Here is a 25321-nt window from a genome sequence, read left to right as displayed (position 1 = left end):
TCCACGCACGTTTTTTTTGACGCTGGCAGAATTAGCGTCATAGCGTACATATTTCGACTGCATTTGCTTGCCTATACTCCGAGTATAGGCATAAAAAATTGCGCATTATTTTAGGGAAACGTTCGGCGCAAATGATTCCACAAATATTAAATAAAAAACAATTAAGGAAGGGCTAAGTTCGGGTGTCACCGAACATTTTATACTCTCGCATGATAAAGTGATAATCGAGATTTCATTATCCGAAGGCATCAGATGGAATTCAAAATAGCGTTATATTGGAAGAAGGCGTGGTTGTGAACCGATTTCACCCATATTTCGTACATGTCATCAGGGTGTTAAGAAAATTTTATGTATCAAATTTCATTGAAATCGGTTCAGTAGTTCCTGAGATATGGTTTTGGTCCATAAGTGGGCGACGCCTCGCCCATTTTAAATTTAAAAAAAAAGCCTGGGTGCAGCTTCCTTCTGCCATTTCTTCCGTAAAATTTAGTGTTTCTGACGTTTTTTGTTAGTCGGTTAACGCACTTTTAGTGATTTTGAACATAACCTTTGTATGGGAGGTGGGCGTGGTTATTATCCGATTTCTTCCATTTCGTAAGCTCAAGTGTTCGGTCAAAATCCGATATATCAATGTTTTGGAGATGTTCAATTCCATTTCCATGAATTTCAATGATGATTTCGGCTGTTTTTTGATGAATTCACACACAGTTTCGATGGAATTTCCGTTGATCATGGATTTTGAATGGCCCACATGTGGATCGTCATTTATGTCCTCACGACCACTTTGAAAACGTTGAAACCACTCGTGCACTATGCTACGGGATGGGAAATCAACGCCATATATTTGTTTCATCAATTGAAATATTTCGGTAAAAGTTTTACCAATTTAAAACAAATTTTAATGTTGGCTCTTTATTCGAAGCTCATTTGCGCACCGATAACACAAACATACTGACACTTAAAACGCAATAACTTGACTTCAAATTAGAGAAATGTCATGAAATTCTCACTGGACAATCGATAAAGATAGCAGATTCTAACACATCAGTCGACTTATAGATGGCGCCACCAGGGGGTGCTAGATTCAAAAAGTCCTGTTTACTTAGGAAGGCACCTTGTATACATCTTTACCTAAGTAACGTCGTTATCGGTCGTCACTGTGAACGGACGTATTTTTTCTTCTGCTCCGAGTTCTATTATTTAATCTATATTAATACCGTTTGTTTGTGGCCATAGAGTTTATCGTGCTCAGCCCAAGATCAGCTGCACTCCACTTGTCGTGTGTGAATTTATCACAAGCTGATGTGGATTTTTTGCTGAAATCTAAAAACGCTTATTATTGTAAAGTGTGCGTGGTAACTCGGAGAAATTCTATTCGTTCGCCGCCTGCGTCGCCATCAGTGCGCAATGCTCAATCAAACAACGAAGTAACTGCACCTTTGTTGGAGCCTAATAATCTTAATAAAGTAAATGCGGTGCTTAGTTCTCTGGTTTTGGAAGTAAGCTCACTGAGAAGTGAACAATCGAAGGCGCTCACATTAATACAACAACTCTGTGATGATCGAAATTCGTTAATCGTTAAGCTTAACGGACTTAAATCAGAGATCTTCATTATGCAAAAGAAATTGTCCGATAACGACAAGTTCTCTGCACCAGCTTCGAATGCTCTCTCTGCTGCCTACCCCACTTTCACTGCTGCCACTGCTGTTGGTACAAATGCTTCTAAAATCTCTTCTCCGTCTAACGCTGCTGTTTCTGCTGATAATGTGAGTGTAAATTACCTCGCTACCGCTATGCCGAGAGCATTCTCTGCAGCTTCAACTACTGCTAACTCCATTCTCACTTCTACGACTATTGTAGGTACAAAGGCTCCGTCATCTAACGTTGTTGTTTCTGCTCCTACTGATAATGTGAGTATGGATAATCGCGTTCCCGTTACACCGAAAGCAATCTCTGCCGCTCCATCTGCTGCTTGCTTCACTCTCTCTACGGCTGCTGATAATGGTACAAATACAGCCCCGTTCAATGTTGCTGTTTCAGTTTCTTCTGGTATTGTCAGCGTGGATTGCTGTGCTCCTGCGGCTAGACCTTCTGCTGCTACCAATGCTGTTTATTATGCCAAAACATATGCTGACGCTGTTGCTAGGAATATCAACACTTATTCGAAAGCCAAAAACAATCCAACAGTTGCTGCTAAGCTCTTCTACTTCAATTACTACTAATGGAAATTTGAAGTTAAATGTGAGTACTAGGAACACAAAATCCCCAGCTGCTTCAACTGTTGTTGGTGTTAATGCCAATTGTGATCTCGATGCCGTCATACCCAAGAAATGGATTCACTTGTCTGCCTTTAAGAACTCAGTCACTGAAGAAGATATTATATCTTTTGTCGTTAAATATGCTAATGTTGATAGATAGCATCTTTTAATTAATTGATTAAGAAAGATACTGATATTAATAATCTTAAGAGGATAAACTTTAATTTAGGTGTGTCCCCATCTTTTTTTAATGCTGTTTTCTCCTCTTCAGTGTGACCTTCTGGCATTAAGTTGCGTCCCTCTAAGTTTTTTCCAAAGGGAGGGGAAAACTGCAGATTAGTGGATGCTCCTGCTAGTCACGATTTTTTTTCATGCGTTTACTGCACCTTCTTCAACTGGCTCCTGTCTTAAGGTGTACTACCAAAATCTATCGGGTATTAGGTGTAAATCAAATATTATTTGCAACTTTTCTTCACATTTGGATTTCGATATTATCGTTATTGTTGAGACTTGGCTGAATTCTAGTTACTTTGATAGTGAATATTTTAACTCAAATCTCTATTATGTCTTCCGTAAGGACAGGGATCATGGAAAAACTGGCTGTTTAAGAGGGGGTGGTGTTCTTCTAGCAGTTCATCGCAAATATCGTCCTCGTTTAATTATGCTTGATAATGATGATTCTATTCTGGACCAACTATGTACATATGTATGTATATGTATGTATATGTATGTATATCAATTACGCTCTGTGCATTGTTGTTTCATACATCCCTCCTAATAGTCCTCTAGAGTTGTATAAGTTGCACGCACATAATATTTCCTCGCTGGTATTAAATAAGGTGAAAGATAATAATATTTGTGTTCTGGGTGACTTTAATTTAAGTAATATCGTCTGGTCTGGTTGTTCCTATAGCCCTGCTCTTATTCCTTCCAATTTTTCGTTTTCTCAGGAATTATTTCTCATTGATAGCTTGCTTAGTCTCAATCTGATTCAAATCAACTCATATTCAAATAGTCTCGATCGATTTCTTGGCTTAGTCTTTCTCAGTGATAATTTAAAATTTAAGTTTCTTGATGGATTATCTTCAATTACTCCTGCCACCATTCATAATTCTCCGCTAGCGTTTGAGGTAGATACTTATCTTTTCGCTCCTGTTAAACCTATTGATGGGCTTGGTTTTAATTTTGCATTTTGTGATTTTGAATGACTTAACAATCTGCTCTCTGAGATTAAATGGGATGATTTACTTTCAGGACTAGATACAGCTAATAGTTTTTCCATTTTTAAGAAATCAATTCAGGAATTTTGTCATTATAATATCCCCCTCAAACATTTACAACCATATAAGTTGCCTGGGTACACTAAGGACCTCAAACGTTTAAAAAATCTTAGAAATAAATACTACAGAAAATTCTCTTCAACTACATCTCATGTTTCCTTTGTTCAACATCAGCACTACACAAAACTGTTTAATGAATTGGATAAGTCCCTCTATAAAAGGTTTATTTATAGTACGGAGTCAATTAAGTCGAACCCTAAGTTCTTTTGGAACTTTGTAAAATCTAGAAGAGCGTGTTCGGCCATTCCCTCTGCTCTACGCTGGGGTGATAAGTCAGCATGAACTCCTGGCGAAAGATCCAACTTGTTTGCTGAATTTTTCAAATCGAATTATGTTCACGATGATCCCGGTACTCGTTCCACTTTTTCGACTAATAATTTCCCATCCATACAGGATGATATTGCCAAGGCTATTGGCGATATTAAGTCTTCTTCCAAATTGGATTTTGATGGGCTTCCGCCTGTACTTATAAAAATTGTTATATTGGTAATTTGTATATCCTCTCATGCTTATCTTTCATAAGTCTCTCTCCTCTGGGAATTTTATTTCTGACAGGAAATTGAAATGCATTATCCCTATTCTCAAAGGTGGTAGAATGGATGTAGTCTCCAATTACAGGCCTATTTCTAAACTTTCTACTATTTCGAAAATTTTTGGGTGTTCTGTTAAAAATAAATTATTTTTTGCAGTAAAATCAATAATTAATGTCAATCAGCATGCGTTCGTCTCGGGACGCTCCACTATGTCAAACTTAACGGTTTTTAGCGATTATTGTATGTTTGCATTCTCCGCTGTATTTCAGATATATTTTGTTTCTAAAGCCTTTGATAAAGTTTCACACAATATTCTAATTAAAAAATTATCATCTTTAGGATTTCACTCGACTTAAACATTTTTGCAATAATAAAAAACTCACAAAATGTATTCAAACTTCAATGCGATATTGATACTTTTTATGATTGGTGCCTGAAATCGAAGCTTTTTCTGAGTCTAGATAAATGCTCTCAGATCTCTTATGGTAGAGGACGTAACATCTTACCTTCAAGTTACAATATTTCTAATTGCATCCTAAAATGCGTTACGCAAATCAAAGATCTTGGGGTAATCTTTGACAACAGATTTTCTTTCAGTAATCACATCAACTATATCACTTCTAAATCCTTATCTGTGCTCGGCTATGTCCGTCGAAATGCTTTAAATTTTTCCGACCCCTACACGTTAAAATTACTGTATACATGTTTTGTTCGGTCCATTTTGGAGTACGCAGTGTTCATCTGGAGACCTTATTGCATATCGTCATTTGATAGGATCGAGCGTGTTCAAAAGATTTTTCTTAAATTTGCACTCCGCTCCTTAAAGATTGTTGATCCAATACCATCGTATACATCTCGTTTACTGCTTTTACATCCCAAATTACTGGAAAATCGACGGTCCGTTCTCTGCCTTTCATTCGTTTTCAATGTAGTTAATGAAGATATTGACTGTCCCTATTTATTAGGGAAAATTAACTTCAATACTCCTTGTCTCAGATCTATTTCCCCATTTTAGTATAAAAAGGAAAGTACTAATTTTGCTGTATATGCTCCAAGCGTGCTATGCGTGAGTCTAACTCGATTTCCAAGAAAGTTCTTCTAGATTTTTCTCACTCTAGGGTATCCTTCATTAATACCCTCAATTCTGTTTTTTAGTTTAAGTTATCTACTTATGTAACTGTAGTTTAATTCTCCATTAGTCTGTAAGAATTAATGTTCATAGACTTAACTAAATAAATAAATATATTTGTATTATTGTAAATTTGAGCGCATGCGTATTGCATATAAATGCAAGTTTTATTTTTACCAGAAGTAAAAATGAGTCAAAAGAATATATTTTGAGCTGCACCGAAATGTGTACTCTTTATTTATACTCTTAAGACTAACTTATTACATGGTTCTTACTTCTATTTATACTAACTAGTATGTTTACTTATTACTAGTTGATATTTTGTTAAGATACAGATTATATTATTTGTTTATTTTTGTTTACATACATATATATTATTTGCTTAGATACATTTGCTCTGTGTTAAGATAAGGTTGTTGTGGTATTCAAACTCAATGTTGTTTTGATACTTGTTTGTTTAGAATTGTTTGTTGTAGTGATAGTGCATTTCAAGTGGTGAACACATAGAGCGCGACAGACTGCAAACTACATTTGTAAAATATTAAAATACACACGTTCTTATGGACACTGTTATTTTGACAGCTGCACGACTACACGACAGCAGACCGACAGTAGAGTTGACAGTAGAGTTGACAGTAGAATGGAAGATAGAAAGAGGAGGTAGAATGGTGATGCCACTAATATGTAAAATGTAAAATTATTCACAGCTCTAACAAACTTGCAGTTATTTTACAAATAAAAGCATAAAATAGCTCTATTATAGCTCTATTATATCATTTGTATTAACAATTGATAATTTAAAGCAAAAATATTTACCTATTTACTTTTTTTTTGCATAAAAATTTTCACTTTGAACAAAATATTAAAATTTCATTGAAGTGAAAAGAATTAGTATGGCCACAACGAAATTGTGTACATGCAAAATGGACAGCTGTGTTGTCTTGTGTACATGCCGGCCATTGTTATGTTGCTGCCCTCTTACGAATGTTCATGTAGTAAGATGCACAACGCCATTTTCAGTTCACTGTCGTGCTGCTGCAGTCTGTTGCTGTCATTGTGTTCCGCACTTCAATTGTTTGAACTCAAGATTGTTTTGACGCATTCTGTTTACTGAAGCAAAAGGTTGTTTTAATGTTTGTTACTATTATAAGGAATACGTTCCCTAACTTGCATTCGGGCCTCATATATGCATGTGTGTTACATATAAATGCATATATTTTTATATGTTTATTTATGTATGTATGTACGTATGTTCAATATATTTGAAAATGGATATTTAATATTAGTGGACTGTATATGTGTTTATAATAAATATTAAATGGCAACCCTTGGCACCAACGCACACGTTCATTTTTGAACAAGCGTTATTTTGTTTACTTCTTAAAGTTACGCTTCAAATACGGGGAAAAGCTAAATAATTTAAATAACAGTTTTCTGCTTTTTATTGGGAGATCTAACATGAGTCACATCTTTTAATTAAAAACAAGTAAGGAAGCACTAATTACCGAAGTAACCTAACATTTTACACAATTTACAAAGATCAAAACTTCACATCTGGTATTGTTCAAATGAGTGAAGCCTCCACCCACTTTAAGACTACCCCAAGAAAAACTGACGCATTCTAATAAAATACAGCTCAAATCACCACATCTGATGACACCATAACCCACACCAGCACAATTGACCACATTTGTACACCAACTCACTCAACAAAAAGTATGGATAACGGGAAAGCAGACGCAATTCGTAATACGAAGTTCGCACATCACCTTTCGATTCAACGTTATATATCCTGCGCGCTGCAGTCATGTCGACATTAACGTAATAGACAAGCCTGAGCAGGAAATCTAGAGGACCCGTCCACGCTGTACTGTGGCTGACACATAGATAATACTACTACTCTACTACAAGTACTACCATCTATATGATTTCTATTAGTTATTAATGAAATATAGAATTTTTGTTTAGCAACTTGTGTTAGATTACAAAGAAAAGGATCATAAAGCATTTTGTGTGTTAATAAAGCATTGCTTTTTGAGGGAAAACACTGTTGAATTTGAGCTCTGCACCAGGAGAATCAACCGTTGAAAAGAGATTTGCTAAGTTGGAAAGAGGCGAAATGAGCAGCGAACACAATCAGCAATTCGTTGTTTTTGTTAGATTATGAACTTGTGATACACCCACTTTGCACAGAGCTTTCGCATCATTTGAAGTAAAACAATTCCCCTCTCCCTATGCCATAAAGATTTTTTACTGTCTTAGGAATACCTAAATTCATAAACTACATTTTTACCTATTTATTTTTATAACAATTAATATATTACAGAATGTCCATATATACAACGTTCACAGCTTTCTTGTCATTAGACAATACAAACATGTTTTCTCTAGAGGTTACTCTTGAAAGAGGGACATACAGTTAGCCATGTGAAAAACAGTAAATTCCGGTTTCTCAATAAAATAACAGGACAACCTACTTTCAACAGCATTTTGTGAGGAGGGACTCCAGACTTTTTCAAAGAATTTAGAAATTCTGTAGGAAAATTACCAGCTTCTTCCAAATCGAGAACAGTATCGACCGAGTAGTAGTTCGTCGGCGCATCAATATTTGAAAGAATCAAGTTATGTACCTTACCTATTTGTTCCTTAGTTGGTGACAGAATCACTCTTTCTTTAAACCAAGATATTGTCTTATAACTTATGTTATCAATGTCAGGGTAGAAACTGTTGACTAACTCTTTCTTGGTGTCTATCAAAACACCAAGGATTTCTAAATCAATCCTTCTTTTCTCTTTGTGGTAACTCTCCATTGCCAACTTTTAGCAGCATCTCTGGAAATAGCCTGTTCTCACGTGAAGATGACGAAATCCTCATATTCGTTTTGAGCTCTAATTTATTGACATGTTGCCAAAGGTTGGACCTTTTTAGGGAATCGTTTATTTCGTCAACACGCGTTCCTCGAGTCACAACTGGTAGGATTAGACGGAAATCTCCTGAGATCAGAATTGTACATCCACCCATAAGTGAATTTTCGTGCGCAAATCCCACATTGTCGTATCCAGTTCTTCCACAGACGTCTTGTTTGATATGGTAGCTTCGTCCCAGACTATTATTGAGCAGCCAAGTATCAATTTTTATACTCTCGCAACAAAGTTGCTAAGGAGAGTATTATAGTTTTGTTCACATAACGGTTGTTTGTAAGTCCTAAAACTAAAAGAGTTAGATATTATATATACCAAAGTGATCAGGGTAACGAGTAGAGTTGAAATCCGGATGTCTGTCTGTCCGTTCGTCTGTCCGTCCGTCCGTCCGTCCGTGCAAGCTGTAACTTGAGTAAAAATTGAGATATCATGATGAAACTTGGTACACGTATTGGCTCCATAAGAAGGTTAAGTTCGAAGATGGGCAAAATCGGCCCACTGCCACGCCCACAAAACGGCGAAAACCGAAAACCTATAAAGTGTCATAACTAAGCCATAAATAAAGATATTAAAGTCAAATTTGGCACAAAGGATCGCATTAGGGAGGGGCATATTTGGACGTAATTCTTTTGGAAAAGTGGGCGTGGCCCCGCCCCCTACTAAGTTTTTTGTACATATCTCGGAAACTACTACAGCTATGTCAACCAAACTTTATAGAGTCGTTTTGTTTAGGCATTTCCATATACAGTTCAAAATGGAAGAAATCGGATAATAACCACGCCCACCTCCCATACAAAGGTTATGTTTAAAATTACTAAAAGTGCGTTAACCGACTAACAAAAAACGTCAGAAACACTATATTTTACGGAAGGAATGGCAGAAAGAAGCTGCACCCAGGCTTTTTTTAAAAATTGAAAATGGGCGTGGCCTCGCCCACTTATGGACCAAAAACCATATCTCAGGAACTACTAGACCAATTTCATTGAAATTTGGTATATCTTTCTATTCTTAACACCCTGATAACATGTACAAAATATGGGTGAAATCGGTTCACAACCACGCCTTCTTCCAATATAACGCTATTTTGAATTGAATCTGATGCCTTCTCTGTATAATACGAGTATATACATTAGGAACCAATGATGATAGCGGAATAAAACTTTACAAAAATACGGTATTTGAAAAATATGTAAATGACGTATAATGAAATCTCGATTATCACTTTACCATGCGAGAGTATAAAATGTTCGGTGACACCCGAACTTAGTCCTTCCTTACTTGTTTTAATATACAAATTGGAATACTTACCACGTCTGGATCGGTGAGCGGTCGCAAAAGGAGAGATCGCGCAACTTTTTTTTTAACGTTCAGTTGCGTTCGAATTAAAACTTCGAAAAAACTACGAAAAAGAAAGAAAGAAAAGATGGTTCTGCCGATACAGACGTGGCAAAAGAAATTGGGCGGAGCGGCGTCAACAAGGGTTTTTCCGGAGTGATTACTATAATTAAGTGGTGGTGTTAACATATGTTCCTTCGAACCATTCTGAGTGGAACTATTGTAAAGAAAAAAAAATTAAGTTCAATTCAATCACAAAACAAGAAAAATTGTGGCAAAAACAAAATTTAAAATTAAAAATGCGCAAGTGTGGAGACATATAAGCCTAAGTACAGTGAAATTACATGAGTACATACAAACACACAGTGCCCGAAAGAAGAAAAAATTGGGCAGAGAATAGTAAAAAAACGCATTATAAGTACCCAGGAGAATTACAAGAGTGCGTACATGTTATATACCAAGAATATACGAGTATAGAAAACAAGTAATAAAGATGTATACCTGAATGCTAACCCAAAGCCCAAAAACAAAGTTAAGTGCAGACAAAAAAAAAATAAAAGCCGAAAATAATATAAACAACTCACCGAAACATTTCAGAAAAGGTTTTGGAAGCACAGAGGACACGTACACACATATTGCCTTAACGTAAGCCTCAAAATCCCATGGCGGATATCAAAGTGAGTCGGATCGATTCCTTTTACTATTTGATCTCTTGATTTCTGCATATACATATTCCTCAGAATTGAACACTCTACAAAAGTGTTCATTGCGACAAAGTCGAGACTCACACCGGCGAGGTAGTACGGGGTTCCAAACCTGATTTTTCCACGAAATTCGCATTTTTTTGTACATATCTCGTAAATGACAAGAGCTATACAAAAAATGTACATGACAAACTTGTAGGAAATTTTTTTGCTACAAAATAGGTCCGAGGTCAATTACTATCATTAATACTTCTTGAGATATTCGGCTTTTTAAGTAAGGCTGTATGGAATGTTCATTGATTTTTTATTACATACCATTTATGATAATTAAATAGAGTGTTCATTTCTGAGGACTATGTGTCTAAAGTCAAAGCCATGCCTTAAAATGCCTCTGAGATATAGAAATTTAAGGCAAAAAATCACGATTTTCGTCAAAAATTTTAGAGGAATTTTTTTGGGGTATTTGCAAGGAAATTTCATGACGGGATTGAAAAAAATGAATAGTTCTACAAAAAAAAACCGTAATATATAGAAATACATACGTACATTTATATGTGATATTCAAATAGTGCACATACGATTATTTTGTTTTACCAGTTCCTACAGAGTGCGATAAATCAATAACTAACAACGCCAGAGACATTGAATTTTATCACCGAGAGCTTTATCGGAGCTGTTGTGAAAATTGGACGATGGGCGTTGCACCACCCACTTAATTAAGAGATAATTCTTCTCTTATAATGGCATATGTGTATGTCAAAAATGGGTTGAATCGCACCAATAGTTCCCATAGCCCCCCTATATCTAATAAAAAAATTTTCGAACTTCGGGGTGACCTTGTACGGTATATTGGCCAATATCTGGAAAAAAGAGAGCGTGTTGTCCTCATAACAGTGTATCTTTGTGCCTAAAATACATAAATTTGACAGAAAACTTGGCCTAGCTCTTATGTAACTAATGCCAATATTTTTGAACATTCGACTGACTTTACTCTAAATGATTGGTTTTATACCTTAAAGTATTTCCTTGGCTTTGATTTTTGCAAGTTGCAGGAATATAAATGTTCGGTTGCACCGTCCTTACTTGTTATCTCTAAGTTTTTGCATTTTTTTTGCCATGACACAACCATGTTAGCTTGCAGGATGAGGGTCGCTGAAGTTACAGCATTAACAGGATCTTTGCTTTGCTGCGTTCAGAGGTAGGATGCTTGTTTACCACAGAAGTTTTTTGTATTTCCAAACGCTTGACAGTTTTTGCATTGCGGAAATAATTTAGATGCTCTAATAGGCTCAACTTTCACAACGGTACTAACAATGGTTTTGATCTGGTGGATTTTCCTATTGTCTTCGGTACCATCAAATACTACTAAAAATACAAGTATATCTAGCGGTTCTTTAGTCTTCCATTTAAGCTTATTAAATGCTTATAGGACATTAAAGCCTTGAAATTTTAGGTCACTTAAAATGGATTGTGTATTACATGAGTGGTGTAAATTTTGTACCATTACCTTGGAGCGAAGTGGAGAGCATTAAAGAGTGGTGGAAATAAATTCAATAATTTTAAATACTTACAATAATTAAACTAAAAAATTTGTTTCTATACGGAAATCTGGAAAAATCACAACAAAATTGTATACGTATTTGCGTTATTTGTAGTTAGTTATTTTTACTAAAAATAATAGCAATTCAGGCAGTTGGAAACAATAAAGCAATTGTGCGAAGAATTGAAGCCTTGCTCAAAACCGAAAATCATATTTTAAAAACAAAAAAATTAAATCGTACAAATAATGAAAGAAATGCCGAAATTTATGCAACAGATGAAGAAGACCTTGCCCGAAAAACAAGAAAGTTGAATTATTTCCTCAGCTTGTGGTTCCAGCTACATCAAAAACCATAAAAGAAGTCGTAAGAAATCACAAAAGAAAGCGTCACGACTTCCACCAATAATGATATCGAGTAACTGTGACTTCTTCTTCTTCTTAATTGGCGGAGACACCGCTTACGCGATTATAGCCGAGTTAACAACAGCGCGCCAGTCGTTTCTTCTTTTCGCTACGTGGCGCCAATTGGATACTCTAAGCGTAGCCAGGTCCTTCTCCACCTGGTCCTTCCAACGGAGTGGAGGTCTTCCTCTTCCTCTGCTTTCCCCGGCGGATATTCCGTCGAATACTTTCAGAGCTGGAGTGTTTTCGTCCATTCGGACAACATGACCTAGCAAGCGTAGCCGCTGTCTTTTAATTCGCTGAACTATGTGGATGTCTTCGTAAATCTCTCAACGTTCCATCGAATGCGATATTCACAGTGGCCAACGCGCAAAGGACCATAAATCTTTCGCAGAACTTTTCTCTCGAAAACTCGCATCGTCGACTCATCAGTTGTTGACATCGTCCAAGCCTCTGCACCATATAGCAGGACGGGAATTATGAGTGACTTATAGAGTTTGGTTTTTGTTTGTCGAGAGAGTACTTTGCTTCTCAATTGCCTACTCAGTCCGAAGAAGCACCTGTTGGCAAGAGTTATCCTGCGTTGGCTTTCTAGGCTGACATTGTTGGTGGTGTTTACGCTGGTTCCAAGATAGACGAAATTTTCTACGACTTCAAAGTTATGACTGTCAACAGTGACGTGAGTGCCAAGTCGCGAGTGCGACGACTGTTTGTTTGATGACAAGAGATATTTCGTCTTGCCTTCGTTGCTTCCCTGTCCAGTCTGGACAAAGCAGAACTAACGGCGCGGGTGTTGAGGCCTATGATATCAATATCATCGGCATACGCCAGCAGCTGTACACTCTTATAGAAGATGGTACCTTCTCCATTTAGTTCTGCAGTTCGAACTATTTTCTCCAGAAGCAGGTTGAAGAAGTCGCACGATAGGGAATAGCCTTGTCTGAAACCTCGTTTGGTATCGAACGGCTCGGAGAGGTTCTTCCGGATTCTGACGGAGCTTTTGGTGTTGCTCAACGTCAGTTTACACAGCCGTATTAGTTTTGCGGGGATACCAAATTCAGACATCGCGGCATAAAGGTAGCTCCTTTTCGTGCTGTCGAAAGCAGTTTTGAAACGACGAAGAGGTGGTGTGTGTCGATTCTTCTTTCACGGGTCTTTTCCAAGATTTGACGCGTGGTGAATATCTGGTCGGTTGTTGATTTTCCAGGTCTAAAGCCACACTGATAAGGTCCAATCGATTTGTTGACGGTAGGCTTTAATCTTTCACACAATACGCTCGATAAAACCTTATATGCGATGTTGAGGAGGCTAATCCCATGGTAGTTGGTGCAAATTGTGGGGTCACCTTTTTTATGGATTGGGCATAGCACAATAAATTCCAATCGTTGGGAATGCTTTCGTCCGACCATATTTTACAAAGAAGCTGATGCATGCTCCTTATCAGTTCTTCGCCGCCGTGTTTGAATAGCTCGGCCGGCAATCCATCGACCCCCGCCGCTTTGTTGTTCTACAGGCGGGTAATTGCTAGTCAAACTTCTTCATGGTTGGGTAATGGCAGCCTGTTTTCTCTCCGCTGCGACACGGCACTCCTCGTCGTACCAGCTGTTCTTTTGTATTTTCCGAAAACCAATGGTTTCGGTTGCAGCTGTACGTAAGGAGTTTGAAATGCCGTCCCACAATTCCCTTATACCGAGTTGTTGACGAGTGCTCTCAGAGAGCAGGAGTGCAAGCCGAGTAGAAAATCGTTCGGCTGTGTGTTGTGATTGCAGCTTCTCTACGTCGAACCTTCCTCGTGCTTGTTGACGTGCGTTTTTTGCTGCACAGAGGCGTGTGCGAATCTTGGCTGCAACAAGATAGTGGTCCGAGTCGATGTTAGGACCTCGGAGCGCACGCACATCTAAAACACTGGTGACGTGTCTTCCGTCTATCACAACATGATTGATCTGGTTGGTAGTTTTTCGCTTGATGAATCTTCTTGTGCTGGAATCTAGTACTACAGATAACCATATTTCGGGCCCCGGCGGAGTCAATCAGCCTCAACCCATTTGGAGAAGTTTCGTCGTGGAGGCTGAATTTACCGAACGTAGTGCCAAAGATACCTTCTTTGCCCACCCTTGCGTTAAAGGCGCCAAGCACGATTTTGACCTCGTGGCGGGGGCAGCTCTCATAAGTGCGCTCCAAGCACTCATAAAAGGCATTTTTGGTCACATCGTCCTTCTCTTCCGTCGGAGCGTGGGCGCAAATCAGCGATATGTTGAAGAACCTCACTTTGATGCGGATTGTGGCTAGACGTTCATTCAACGGAGTGAATGATAGTACTCGGCGACGGAGTCTGTTTCTCACCACGAATCCCATACCAAACTTTCGCTCCATTATATGGCCACTGTAGTAAAGGACCTACTCGTGTCTGTTCTTGTCCCGTCCAAGCCAGCCTTTATTTTCACGAAGACATCAACCAGCTGGGCAGCGGCACCTTCCCAATTTAGGGACCGGACATTCCAGGTGCATGCCCTAATATCGTAGTCCTTATTTCGTTTGCCATGGTCGTCATCAAAAGAGGGGTTTCTCATCCGAGGATGTTGTTAGTTTTTCATTGGTATAGTTTTTTACGTGGCGGGTCCCAAACCTAGCGCACAACCCTATGTAGGGGATGTTTCGCCTTCAAACGGATGTTCTTAGGCTACCCAGAGGATACTTGGTCAAAGACCGGAAGTTGTGAGCTGCTTGTAAAAGAATAGTTTCTGGCCACACCTAAGCGAATTGTGATCAGAGAACTTTCCTCACTTGCGTGAACTTCTACACATGACTCCATCCTCCTGTAACTATGACTACAAAAAAATTTTCAGTATTACGAATAATGAGAAAAAAGGGATTTACTAACAAGCTTCTAAATAATAATACATATAAAATCAATACATCAGATTCTGATGATTACAGAAATTTAACCAAAACTCTATCTACACAAAATTTACTATGGTTTTCTTATGAACTTAGACCAATTAAGGTAATCGCTAAAAATTTGCATAACTCAAACGAGCCAGAGGCTATAATATCAGACTTCATAAAAAGGGACTCAAAGCTATAAACGCAGTCAACAAACTAAACTGGAAAAAGAAAGAGCCGTTAGATATGTTTCTTCTTACTTTCGATGTAAAAAATATATAAATAATATATGTATAAACAATAAAAACAATATTTCATTCAGTTGTTGTCATTGAGGCTGTAAAGCAGTCAAAGCTCATACCATAATGCAAATTGTGTCAAACATATGGGCAAACTCGCAACGTGGTAAGCAAGCAAGATGTGTGAAGTGTGCGAAAAAGCATAAGACCATAGAGTGTTAAAAACCCGATCTCCATCAACCAATTTGTTGTAACTGTGGTGTCGCTTATCCTGCTAATTACAGAGAATGCGTAGTTGCGAAAGAACTGCAAAAAATCCGTGACCTGGTACAATGAAAAATTACCCACATCCTGAAATCTCGGGTTGACAAAAATGCCAAAAGCCTCCCAAAAAACGCAATACACTAACCAATTGCTGAAAGTAAAGATTCAACAGCGAATGAGCTAACCACTTCGCAAGTTGTAAAAGTTAACAAATGTTAAAATTACTCTACCATTCTTAAACAAATCTTGGAAAAGATTACAAAACAAAATGAGTATACCATTGAACTTGAAAATCTTTAAAATTATGCTATGAGATGCAAATTGCCTCCCTAAACACCGAAATGAGCTAGAAACAATACTCGTTACTGAAAAAATTCAGAATGAATTAATATCAGACACCCAATTTAACAAGCAAACTAACATTAAATTCAGAAACTTTGAAATGTACCCTACAATACATCCGATTAATTATGCACGCGCAGGAGCTGACATTATAATAAGAAGCAAAGCGCATATCTACAGAAGAATTTCAAACAATAACGATAACGATAGATAGTTACAACAACTTGTCCATTTCAGTAGTTAACAGTCCCCCGAGACATCAAATAAAATGCGATATATATATGGAAATGATCAATAACCTTAAAAACCTATTCATAATGGGCGGCAATTATAATGCGAAACATACTCACTGGAGTACCTATCTACCTATGAGCTAGATAAAGAAATCATGAATTTTACAAACACAATTAAATATACAGCCTGGAGTAGTACACCAATTAAAAGAAACGTTACATCAGGTCCAAAGTATAGCAAAGAAAATATAGAAATGGTAGCAGAAAAACGCCGATAACGCCGAATGTGGCAACAAACAAGGTCTCCGTCTGACAAAAGTTGTCTTACCAAAATGTGTACAAAAAATACTAATAAGATAAAGGCATTTAAAGATATAAGTCTCATCAATTATCTGAAAAGTTTATCTGATGACCATAGGAATGATAATTCAAATGTATAAAAAAATTTTCTCGACCCGTAACTCAGCATCATCCCATCAGAAAAGCAAACCAGACATATGTAGTCCAAGAGCAATATAGAGAATGAAAATGTTGTTTCGGAATACGTTGAAGGTGTCTTGAAACCATATGACACATCTAAAGCAGCAGAAATTATGAATATTACACTGAGATTCCTCTAATAATTACCGATGATATATGTGCAGAAATAAAAAAACTGAATCTTAAAAATAACCAGGGTTTGACTTAATTACAAACGAAAGCGAGACGCATTTGCAGACAGAAAAAGAGAGAGGCCGAAATCCGTGAGTACGAAGAGCTTGACAAGATGGCGGATAAGGGTACTGCTCGAAAATTCTAAGAAAAAATGCGGCCACTAGCAGAAGGTTTCAAGACCGAAGCCTACTCTTGTAGAACCCAAGGTAGTAATCTAGTAATCCATGCCCAGAGCACACTAAAATTATGGAGGGAATACTTTTCCAGACTGCTGTATGGCAGTGAATGCACAAGGCCAGGAGAAGGCGAACCCGATTCCCCATTCGATGACGATGGAGCAGACGTTCCATTGCCCGACCATGAAGAATAGCAATTTCCCGTCTGAAGAACAACAAAGATAGGCCGATAGGTTGTCATGGCCTTAACAACCGCGCCGTTAGTTTTGCTTTCTCCAGACTGGATAAAGAAGTAAAGCAAATGGGAGACAATACGAAATATCTCCTGTCATCAAACAAACAGTCGTCGCACTCGCGACTTGACCCTCAGGTCACTGCTGACAGTCATAACTTTGTATCAACACCACCAACAACGCCAGCTTGGAAATCCAACGCAAAATAAATCTTACCAGCAGGTGCCACTTTGGACTGAGTAGGCAATTGAGAAGTAAAGTCCTCTCTCCGCGGACAAAAACCAAACTCTTTAAGCCACTCAGTATTCCCGTTCTGTTATATGGTGCAGAGTCTTGGACAAAGACATCATCTGATGAGTCGACGTTACGAGTTTTCGAGAGAAAGGTTCTGGGAAAGATATATGTCCTTATAAGTTAGCATATGTATGAAAGTTAGGTGGCAATACTGTATTATTGCACCGACGCGCTGGTTTGATTACGGCGATTGAAAGTAGGGTACTCTTCAACTGCACAATATGTTAAATAAACTACTACTACTAATAAAACTTATTTTAAAAATGATCACTTATGTTCAATATTACAGATTCAAGGACAAATTCACCACCGTGCAGGAGCATTGTTGCCATCAGTTGATGGCGAATACAAATATCTTCAGATTTATTTCCTTGGAAATTCTGAAACTGAAATAAATCATCGCTGTGGCATTAATCGAGCAAATAGGCGAGAGATCATTGTGCAACTGCAACAACTATTACATGAACATAACCTATTGATTCAATTATTTAAAACAGCCTTAGAAATGATGTCGTCAGATGATCATAAAATAGTAATCAGAGCAGACAAAAGACCTGCAGGTGAACATAAAAGACGCTCAATGCACCTGTGTTAAACGAAGTTGCTATTGTGGTGGTTGGAGAGAATATGGACACTCGAGGCATTGTAATTCAACGACGTGATGATGGCAACGTTCAGCGTATTAGTAAAACACATCGTTCATATGATGCATTACAATACCCTCTATTATTTTGCAGAGGAGAGGATGGATATAATTTTTTAATCAAGATGATTAATCCAGCGACTGGTATGTATCAACGCAATAACAAATAACAAATACATGCAAGTTTACTAAAAAAAATCCCTCATCTTAATAACTGAATGAATGTTTCAGCATATGGTAGCTCATGGCAGAAATAACCCTCTATTGACAGTAAAAATAAGGTTTCCTAAGCAAAGTAAATTATTTTGTTACAGGTCAAGAAACAAAGATCAGCTCAATGAATTTTTATGCATACCGTTTCATGATTCGTCTGAACGAGAAAAACCACAATTTGAAGTGCCGCCGATTATTTCATAAGTTTGCTGTTGATATGTATATATGTTAAAGTTGAAACGGAAATTCCGACGTTAAAACCAAACAAAATTACGTACAGAAGAATACATTCATTTGCGCGACGCCATGAACAGAGATGGAAATGGAAATAATATCGGTCGACTTACGATTTTACCAGCAACGTATTTAGGAAGCCCGAGACACATGCACGAATACGCGCAAGATGCTATGACCTACGTGCGCCAATACGGTCGACCAGATTTATTTATTACTTTCACGTGCAATCCAAAATGGATCGAAATAACAAATCAGTTATTACACGGTCAGTCATCCAGCGATCGTCACGACATAACAGCAAGAGTGTTCAAGCAGAAACTCAAAGCGCTCATGGACTTCATTGTAAAATGTCATGTCTTCGGAGACGTACGATGTTGGATGTACTCTGTAGAATGGCAGAAGAGAGGACTACCTCATGCGCATATTCTCCTGCGGATGGTCGAAAAAATAAGACCAGATGAAATGGACTTAATCATTTGTGCAGAAATTCCTGATTCCGAAGTAGATCCACAATTGTATGAAGTAGTTAAGAAGAACATGATTCATGGACCGTGTGGCGAACGCAATCATGAATCACTGTGTATGATCGACAACAAATGCTCGAAACGTTATCCGCGTGCTTTGTCGGCTGATACAATTACAGGCAATGATCGTCGCAGCTCTGTAGAAAATAACGGCAGGACAATAACGTTGCAAGTAAAAAATAAGGATGTGGTAGTTAACAAAAGATGGGTTTTTCCTTATTCACCGCTGCTCTCCAAAAACCTTTAAAGCGCATTGCAATGTTGAGTACTGCAATTCGGTGAAGTCGATAAAATATGTTTGCAAGTACGTCACCAAAGGAAACGACATGGCTGTATTTGTATTGCAGCTTCTAATAACAATGAAGTTTCACAATATCAAATGGGAAGATATATTAGTAGCAATGAAGCGGTTTGGAGAATCTTTTCCTTTTCTATACACGAACATCATCCCACCGTAGTCCATTTAGCTGTTCACCTGGAAAATGAACAAGGAGTTTATTTCACAACAGAAAACGCAGCGCAAAGAGCTGAGAGACCACCAGCGACAACGCTCACAAGTTTCTTCGAGACATGCGCAAGTGATCCATTTGCAAAAACATTGTTTTACTCGGAAATGCCAAAATATTTTACATGTAATGCATCATCCAAAAAGTTTCAACGTAGGAAACAAAGACAGCCTGTACCTTCTTCTTCTTAATTGGCGTAGACACCGCTTACGCGATTACAGCCGAGTTAACAACAGCGCGCCAGTCGTTTCTTCTTTTCGCTACGTGGCGCCAATTAGATATTCCAAGCGAAGCCAGGTCCTTCTCCACTTGGTCCTTCCAACGGAGTGGAGGTCTTCCTCTTCTCTGCTTCCCAGGGCGGGTACTGCGTCGAATACTTTCAGAGCTAGAGTGTTTTCGTCCATCCGGACAACATGACCTAGCCAGCGTAGCCGCTGTCTTTTATTTCGCTGAACTATGTCGATGTCGTCGTATATCTCGTACAGCTCATCGTTCCATCGAATGCGGTATTCGCCGTGGCTAACTCGCAAAGGACCATAAATCTTTCGCAGAACTTTTCTCTCGAAAACTCGCATCGTCGACTCATCCGTTGTTGACATCGTCCAAGACTCTGCACCATATAGCAGAACGGGAATTATGAGTGACTTATAGAGTTAGGTTTTTGTTTGTCGAGAGAGTACTTTGCTTCTCAATTGCCTACTCAGTCCGAATAAGCACCTGTTGGCAAGAGTTATTCTGCGTTGGATTTCTAGGCTGACATTGTTGGTGGTGTTTACGCTGGTTCCAAGATAGACGAAATTATCTACAACTTCAAAGTTATGACTGTCAACAGTGACGTGAGTGCCAAGTCGCGAGTGCGACGACTGTTTGTTTGATGACAGGAGATATTTCGTCTTGCCCTCGTTCACTGCCAGACCCATTTGTTTTGCTTCCTTGTCCAGTCTGGAGAAAGCAGAACTAACGGCGCGGGTGTTAAGGCCGATGATATCAATATCATCGGCATACGCCAGCAGCTGTACACTTTTATAGAAGATGGTACCTTCTCTATTTAGTTCTGCAGCTCGAACTATTTTCTCCAGAAGCAGGTTGAAGAAGTCGCACGATAGGGAATAGCCTTGTCTGAAACCTCGTTTGGTATCGAACGGCTCGGAGAGGTCCTTCCCGATTCTGACGGAGCTTTTGGTGTTGCTCAACGTCAGCTTACACAGCCGTATTAGTTTTGCGGGGATACCAAATTCAGACATCGCGGCATAAAGGTAGCTTCTTTTCGTGCTGTCGGAAGCAGCTTTGAAATCGACGAAGAGATGGTGTGTGTCGATTCTCCTTTCACGGACCTTTTCCAAGATTTGGCGCATGGTGAATATCTGGTCGGTTGTAGATTTTCCAGCCTGTACCGGGGTACGCATACTCAACCGATGCTTTAGGGCGCACTTACACAGTTCATCCGAGAAATGACGAATGTTTTTACCTGCGTTTGTTATTAGTTAATGTTCGTGGACCAACTTCACTTAAATTTCTACAAACCATCAATGGTTAATTGTGCACAACATATCGAGAAGCCTGTCAACGTTTACATTTACTGGAGGATGATATTCATTGGAATCATACACTCGCTGATGCTGTTTTTCATCTACTTTTCATCAGATTCGATCACTGTTTGCTATCATAATTTCAGCATGCTTTCCATCGAGTCCACAAAACTTGTGGAACAAATACAAAGACAATATGGCTGAAGACATTTTGCATCAAATAGGTGTAACAGCGGCAAATCCCGATTTTGCAATTTGCAAGGAAATACACAATAAGGTATTAATAACTTTAGAGGATTTGTGCGTGATGATATCCGGTAAGATGTTGCACGAATTAGAAATGCCTGCACCTAATCGCCCTATGCACGATGCACTCAATCGTGAATTTGAACGAGAACGGCATTACGATAGAAATGCTTCAAGTCAATCCGTACAAAATAAAATTCCACTTTTAAATCTGCAACAAAAAACAGTTACAATACAATAATGAAATCAGTAAATGACGGCAATAGGGAATTCTTTTTCCTCGGTGCACGAGGTGGAACTGGTAAAACATTTTTAATTTCATTAATTTTAGATACGATTCGGGCACAAAGTCAAATAGTACTGGCAGTAGAATCATCTGGGATAGCTGCTACATTATTAGAAGGTGGACGAACTGCACCTTCTGCTCTGAAATTACCATTGAATTTGCAAACAATAGATCAACCGACATGCAATATAACCAAAACATCTGCAATGGCAAAAGTGCTACAAAATTTTAGATTAATAATTTGGGATGAGTGTACGACGGCGCACAAACGAGCATTAGAGGCACTCGATAGAACATTAAGAGACTTGCGTGGCAACCAAAAACTCTTCGGAGGCGCGATGATTCTACTGGCTGGAGATTTTCGCCAAACGCTTCCAGTAATTCCCAGATCAAAAGCTACTGATGAAATAAATGCTTGCTTGCAAACATCAATTTTGTGGAAATACGTAAAAAATATCAAATTAACAACGAATATGCGAGTGGCGTTACAACATGACGTATTGGCGGAAATCTTTTCGAAGGCATTATTAGACATGGGCAATGGGAAAATTCAAGCTGACACTAACATTGGCCTTATTTCGTTTCCCCCAAATTTTTGTCATTTTACAACGTCAAAGGAAGAATTAATTTCAAAAGTTTTCTCAAGTATAGTGTAAATTACAAAAACCATGCTTGGTTGAGCGAACGAGTCATTTTAGCAGCGAAACATAAGGATGTAAATGATTTGAATATAAAAACTCAGAGTCAAATTGATGGACAAGTGCGTTCATTTAAATCCATCGATTCTATCACAGATCCAAATGAAGTTGTCAATTATCCAACTGAATTCCTAAATTCTTTGGATTTGCCGGGATTACCGCCTCACAATTTATAGTTCAAGGTTGGCTCCGTAGTAATTATCCTACGAAATCTCAATCAGCCAAAATTGTGCAACGGAACAAGACTAGCCATTAAAAAATTATGAACAATTTGATTGAAGCGGCTATAATCATAAGAAAGTTTAAAGGCGAGGATGTGCTTATTCCAAGAATACCACTGATGCCAACAGACTTTCCTTTCAAATATAAGCGTGTCCACTTTCCAGTGCGCCTTGCATTTGCAATGACGATTAATAAATCCCAAGGCCATCATTGGAATAAACCTTGAATTTCAGTGTTTTTCGCATGGGCAGTTGTACGTCGCGTGCTCAAGAGTCGGCAAACCGTCAGCGCTATATATTTTTGCTCTAGGAGAAAAAACTAGAAACATTGTACATTACAAGGCGTTTCAATAGTATAGACATCGTTTTATTTTCTCAATTTCATTATTTCCATGCGAAGCTGAGGTAATCATTAATTTTGAAACATTAACTTTGGGGTTTTCGTTAACATACATAATAAAATTACGGTGGTACGAAGTTTACCGGGTCAGCTAGTTTTGTATATTTTTTAATGGTATCCGACCAGAGAATTCATCCTTTTGCATAAAGTAACTCATAAAGTTATTTTCGTTTTGTATAATTTCCACTAGTATCCGACAGGGCTGAAATTTTCTTTAACAAGATATCATTTGTAAAACAAATTTTGAAAACTTTTTCTAAAAACAAAAAAGGTGCGTGGAGTCCCCACGCGCGGATGAAGTTATACTTCTTAATCAGAAGAAATGCATATCATTTTGTATGAAAGAAAACTAGAAAACTTAAATTCACATTTTATAATTATGTATATGTATATTATGTATATTGCTGTGATAAATTTAATTTCTATTAGTAAGAAAGATATTTATTTGTATACATAGTATAAATTATTCAAATGTATTGTTCAATTTTAAAATTATTTTATTTGCCGTCATCTCGGCTTAGTTGTCAAGTATAAAGTGCTGCTTAAAATTATTCCTAACTTAGCTCAAGCCACCAACCCGCATCGCGTTGTGGCTCCTCTGCTGACGTTTTGCTGACCTTGCGCCTCGTGCATGGTGTTTGTTTACTTTGATGTCTGGCCAATGTTCTCACGCAAAATGTGCTGACTTAGCTTCCATGTGCAGAGTGGTAGGCTCTTATTACGACGGGAATTAGGGTGTGTCGTTTCCTCGCGATAACTCCTCCCCTTCTAAATGGGGAACGTCCTCGGTCCTCAAAGAAGCGGTTTTAATTGCAGTTTTAACGGATTTGGCTATGATAATCTCTCTCTTGGTCCTCCTTATCCTGAGAAGGACGTAAACAGTGAATGCCATGATTAATAAGACACCAAAGGCTGAGAAACCTGTAACGTGGCCATAATGGATTGATCGCTGCAGGTAATTGATCCTTTGAACATTCTCTAGATTCACATGGTGAAGGTAAGAAGCGCTTAATATTTCTGTGTGCTGCGTCAAGTTGATTGTAGAAGCCCATGGAGTTTCAGGTTTTAGAGGCAACGTAGAATTTACGTTATAAAAAGTCGTACCATTAATCTTTACGTTGTTTTTGAAGACCACGAGGTATGTTCCGTTGACCGTAATAGGGACCTCATTATTTTCCTCGATGACAGCCAATTGGTCATTGATGACAACAAGGCCGTCACTTATCGGTGAAATTGGTGTGAGGTTGTTAAATGTTGTACTGCAATTAGCCGTGTTGCGAGTCAGTAGTTGCAGAGCGCATGATGTAGTCGGAGATGGTAAGCAAAACGTTGGTGTTGTGTCGCTGCAGTTCTTTACGGCTACGGTATGGTTATAACACTTGGCTAAGATGGATTCTTCAAGGTGAAGGATTTGGTGGCCATGAGCTACCGGTAAAATAGTAATTTTCTTACATCTAAACATAGGAATCAGATATCTTATTAAAAAGTAAATTACGTTATTATACTGTAATATCTTAATTCTAGCCACTGCCATAACATCGGCCACGGTAAGGTCAGTGAAGTGCTCGTCTCCTGTTATGAAATTTATTTCGTTACTGTCTAAGAGAATGGGACTTAAGACCCCAATTTTGGCGAAAGTGACAGCTGTTATAATGTTATTTAATTCTGTAATAATTGCTCTGTTTCTAGCCAGAAGTATGTCATAAAGGTGACCGGTGTTTATTTCTCTTTCTTTTGTTAATTTCAGGATTTTATTTACTGTAATGGTAAGGTTATTGATTTCTTTCTGTACCTGGGTGTTTATGGTAAACTGTCTGTCCTGCGAGTTAATTAGCTGTTCTTCTGTGTTCATTAATCTATTGAAGTCGTCATGGTCAGGAGTTCCAGTAATGTATTTCAGGACTGTCCCTAGGGCATTCAGGCTTCTCGCCTGTCTGTGGTGAGCGTTTATCATTTGTATCAGTCGACTTATCTGGTTTATGTCCGCGTCTAGTAACTTCCTCATATGTGACTGAGGAAAGTGGTCTGTGGCATTAATTGTCTCGTCTCTCAGTAATTCGTAAAGTGTCAAGTTGGTAACATGCTTGATGTGTCCTGAATTCTCTCTAATTATAAGGTCCTCACCGACCACCGGAATGTACCTTGCATTGGTATAGTCGATTAACCTTCCTGTCGTTGCCGATATTGATATGGCCAAAATTATGAAAATCCTAAAACGTATATGAAACTTTTTTGTTAATTGTTTATCATTAGAAACACCTAGGTTCTAGATTAAGTTTAACGAAGGTTGTCTTTATGGACCCTTCTCCCTTTTATTAAAACTGTTGTACCCAAGTCT

General features: G+C 38.2%; 1 protein-coding gene across 4 annotated transcripts in view; it reads right to left on the bottom strand.

Moving 5' to 3' along the window:
* Positions 1–25321, bottom strand: part of LOC120775178 (ADP-ribosylation factor-like protein 5B) — a 329667-nt gene that overhangs the window by 41992 nt on the left and 262354 nt on the right. The window lies entirely within an intron of this gene.

The sequence above is a fragment of the Bactrocera tryoni genome, chromosome 4, assembly GCF_016617805.1.
Source record: "Bactrocera tryoni isolate S06 chromosome 4, CSIRO_BtryS06_freeze2, whole genome shotgun sequence".
Taxonomy (NCBI): Eukaryota; Metazoa; Arthropoda; class Insecta; order Diptera; family Tephritidae; genus Bactrocera; species Bactrocera tryoni.
Note: the sequence above shows the minus strand (reverse complement) of the source record. Positions and strands in the feature narration are given on the sequence as shown.